Source organism: Octopus bimaculoides, chromosome 6 (assembly GCF_001194135.2).
Source record: "Octopus bimaculoides isolate UCB-OBI-ISO-001 chromosome 6, ASM119413v2, whole genome shotgun sequence".
Lineage (NCBI taxonomy): Eukaryota > Metazoa > Mollusca > Cephalopoda > Octopoda > Octopodidae > Octopus > Octopus bimaculoides.
This window is the reverse complement of record NC_068986.1, coordinates 26,675,680-26,680,387: the sequence shown is the minus strand read 5'-3', so window position 1 is coordinate 26,680,387 and position 4,708 is coordinate 26,675,680. Positions and strand designations below refer to the sequence as shown.

Below are 4,708 nucleotides of genomic sequence, written 5' to 3'. Positions count from 1 at the left end.
CTTTTTCTGAAGGTAAGAGTCCCAATGCTGCTTCTAAGAAATTCAGATCCTCCTAAATTATGCAATGGCACAAGGCTGACTGTGAAGACATTATCACCTAATATGACAGAAGCTACTATCATCACTGGATGTGCTGCGAAGGAAGAGGTTTTCATTCCAAGAATTCCAATCAAACCAACAGACAAGCCATTTGAGTTCAAACGAACACAATTTCCAGTGTGGCTTTGCATTGCAATGTCTATTAATAAAGCTCAAGGCCAGACATTGAAATCTACTGGCTTGCTTTTCTCATGGTCACCTTTATGTTGGTTGCTCCAGCGTAGGTAGTTTGCAAGACCTATTTGTGTATGCTCCAAACCAGAAAACAAAGAATGTTGTTTACCCAGAAGCTCTTACGTAATTTCCTTCAACATAAAAATGGTAAAATTTGTTTTTTCGTTTATTACCTCCAGGTATTGTTTTCAGTCGTGTTTGTTTGTTTGTTTGTCCGTGGACAAGATATCTCAAGAACTACTGGGTGGATTCGGATGAAACTTTCAGTGATGCTTAGCCTTGTGACTGGCACGGTCTCATTAGATTCTGGATTATTTTTTATATTTTCTTTATTTTACATGTATATAAAGTTTCACATAGTTCTCTTGTACATGCACACACATACACACATTTACTCACACATTTTCAGTTGAACATTACCATCCCATTTCCATTCTACACACACACACACACACGCAAACATACCTCTCTTTTACATATACATATACTCAGGCTTCAAACGCCGTTTATCGGCTTTTTCACCCCTTCCTTCGTTATTCATCTATCACCCCTCCTTTTCTCATTCATACGACGCTCTCTTTGCCACTTCGTTTCTTCTTTCTCACAGTCATTACTTTCTCTCACCCCTTCCCAGTCATGGCTATTACTCTCACTACTTCTCCTTCACTGTATTAGTATTTCATCTCCGCTTCCTTCACCTCTCATTCAATATACATATAAATGGATTACTTTTCCGTTTGAGAGCGAACGGGTCCATTTTTAGTATTCTCGTTTGTGGGAGCAGTCGATTTTATTTCAGATATTCTCATTTTTAAAAATCACCTCCGATTAATCGTTGAGAGGACGTTGATGTTGCGTTGGCGGAGGTTTGCGCTCTCTGAGTGCTCTTGTTATTATTATTATTATTATTATTATTATTATTATTATTATTATTATTATTATTATTATTATTATCATTATTATCATTAATATTATTATTATTATTATTATTTCGTATTATAAATTCGGAATTGATTTCCCAATTAAAGAATAAATTGAATTTAGAATAACAAATTCCTAAACGACATATTTTGCTTTTTTCTTCCAATATATAAAGAAAAATTTCATTCCCGGGCAACGCCGGGTGTTTCTATTAGTGTGTGTGTGTGTGTGTGTGTGTGTATATATATATATATAAAGCTTATAACAGATCACACATTTCTGTGTTCACAATGTATTAGCAACAAGTTGAAAACAGATGTTTGCATAACGTGTGAACGTAAAAATGTAAACACTAGTTGTAAACATGTTATCGGGCAATTGTTACAGACAAGATGAGTTGATGGAGAGATGAGATAGAGACGATGAGAGAGAGAGAGAGAGAGAGAGGGGGAGAGAAAACAGAGAGAGGGGAAAGAAAGAGAGAGAGAAAGGAGGAGGATGGTTACTTCTCTATTGCAGCAACAAGTGCAGCAGCAGCAGCAGTAGGAGACACTGCTTCCTCTACCCGCCTCTCTCTCTCTCTCTCTCCTTCTCTTACTGTCCATCTACCTGTTTCACTTTCTGTGTACGTTTGCGTGAGCGCGTATATTTGCGTGCGTGCATGTGTATGTGTGTATGTGTGCACATGTGTGTGCATTTGTCCATCCACATCTTCTTTCTGTCACAATCCTCTCGTTCTCCGTTCCTCTCCTCCTCCCGCTCCTCCTTTCCTCTTTCCAATTCTTCTTCTCCTCCTACCCTTACTCACTCCCTTCTTCCCCATCCTTCTCCCCCTCCCAATCTCTGCTTATTATTCTTTCGTTCTCTCTCTCTCGCTCAGATCCATTAAGCCGGCGTTTCTATTGATTCCCGTTACATTCAAAAGATCGGGCGTCGTCGTCGGGTATTTTTTTTTTGTTTTTGGAAAGGTGTGAAAGACAAGAGTTATGGACTCTTTCCAAACACAACCTCTAAGATCTTCATTACAAAGTGTTACCACTGACTATCAACCTTATTACTAGCCATCAACTTCTCTGCCTATATCATCCATCAAAACATCATCAATATCAAAATCATCACCATTTCTGTAGTCACCGTTGTTACTATTAATTATTATTATTATTATCATATTTATAATCATTACTGTTATCACAATTAATATTATTATCAGTATCAGCAGCAGCAGTGACAACAATAACAACAACAATAACAACAACGACGCAGAAAGTCTGATGAAAGTTCCAATAATAATATTATCAATAACTTCTGTATGGAAAATTTAAAGGATAGAATGGAAAATTTAAAGGATAGAAATCAAAACAAACTGTGAGTGAAAGGAAGCGGACACAATCGTGTACTTGTTGGAATTTCTAATCTACCTGTCTGTCTGTGTCTCAATTTCCTTTCCATCTCTTTTTATCTGCTCCCTCCCACCTATATACATTTTACATTTTATCAATGAAAAATCACTCTTCCTAACTTATATCAGTCAATCGAAGATCAATCCAAGTATATATAATATAAATATAAATATATATATATACATACATACTTGAGTGTGTGTGTGTGTATATACATATATATATATATATATATGTATGTATGTATGTTTGTATTTATGTATACCTGAGAGAATATATATAGTTGATAACTAGCCCCTTACACACACAAACATATTTATGCTTACGTACCTACATACATAATACCTCGTGTTAATAAATACATAATTCATATACGTACAATTCAAACACACACGCACACACAAACACATTTACAATATCTATCTATCTATCTATCTATCTATCTATCTATCTATCTATCTATCTATCTATCTATTTATCTCTCTACATACATACCTACATACATACATACATACATACATGCATACACATGCGTATGTTGATATATTAACATAAGTACCTATATGCATATGTATGTATATCTAAATATATCTATAACATATATCATTTATGTATATTAAAATATAAGGAACTTTTAACAGCCATAAGAACTTCGAGGAACTGGAAACATTTCGGAAATTGTATATTGTGAATATCAACTCAAAACATCAACGGATTAAAACGCGTGGATATCTCAGGGGATTTTAATCTTTATAATTGTCTATTTTTAAAAAGACATCATTTTGTTTTAATTCAAAATTTTTTTTTTTATTTACCTCTGTGAAGTATTATCCGAACACAGAACACTACTTTTTTGCACCAGTCTCTAAGAAACAGCTATATATAGAAGGTAAAGTTGAAATGAAAACCATCCACCTACAAAATCAAGATTTGCAATCCATACATGCACGTTAATTTATTTTACCTGGTAAATGATATATTATTATATGTAATTGAACAAATAATCCAGACGGTGGGTGTTGGCTTTTCTTTCAAACGATCCTTTATAAACATAAAGTAATATCATCCAGTATTTAACTGAGAAAACAGAAAAAATATCAACCAGAAAACAACAGCAACAAACTTTAAATGCAACCATTTTTGGCTGCTTTTTTTATGTTTTGAGTTCAAATCCTGTTGTGAATGAAACAAAATAATAAATACCAACAAGATAATGCAGTCGTTTTAGTTGACTTGTAATAAACGCCCCTTTTATTACCAAAAAAAGAAAAACAAGAGAGAAAAAAAAGCTGGCTTTTTGCCACAATAAGAAGTCCTTACCATATCTCTGCATTTTAAAAACTTTTTGGTGGATCACACGTAAGTACTACAACTACTATTAATATTAACAAGCAGAATAATATTATAATTCTGTCGATACTGTTACTGTTATTTAAACTTAAGTGAGACGTCACCGGTAGATCTATGATAAAAATATTCCAACCATAGCCATCTCGTCTTTTTTTAAATCTTTTTTTCAGGCACAGTATATTTAAGATTGTACCATCCAACGCGTCCATGTCTTTGTCTGTCTAACTGTCAGTCTGTCTGTCTCTTGTTTACAGACTGTAAGGTGAGATTTGAGTAAAATCTAGCTGCTACATCTAGCATGCTGACCGACCATATAATGCTTTCCATTGTCGGCTCGCATCGATGCTGTTTGTGTTGATTGCGCGTTTGTTTATTAAATGTCAAACGTCCAGTGCTGATTGAATCGGAAAATAATTAATGGTACGAAACAAGTAAAAAGCGTGTGAAATTGAGTGTGTGTGTGTGTGTGTGTGATACAGGAAAGCAGAACTCAAAACGGGCATATAATTTCATATCTATATATATATATATGTATGTATGTTTTTTATTTGTTTCAGTCATTTTGACTGCGGCCATGCTGGAACACCACTTCCAGTTGAACAAATCGACCCCAAGTCTTTTTAAGTCTAGTATTATTCTATCGGTCTTTTGCCGAACAGCTAAGTTACGGGGACGTAAACACATCAACATCGGTTGTCAAGCGATGGTTGGGGAACAAACACAGATACACAAACATATACGCACACGCGTATATGTTGTGTATA

The 4,708-nt window shown here is 34.7% G+C and overlaps 1 protein-coding gene across 1 annotated transcript in view; it reads left to right on the top strand.

The window, feature by feature from the left end:
* Window positions 1-2,116: 2,116 nt before the first annotated feature.
* The window catches only part of LOC106880735 (forkhead box protein J1-B), a 181,110-nt gene continuing 178,518 nt past the window's right edge, over window positions 2,117-4,708 (top strand). The window contains exon 1 of the mRNA XM_052968662.1: window positions 2,117-3,953. The gene's annotated coding sequence lies outside the window, so the exon portion shown is untranslated. The remainder of the gene's footprint in view (window positions 3,954-4,708) is intronic.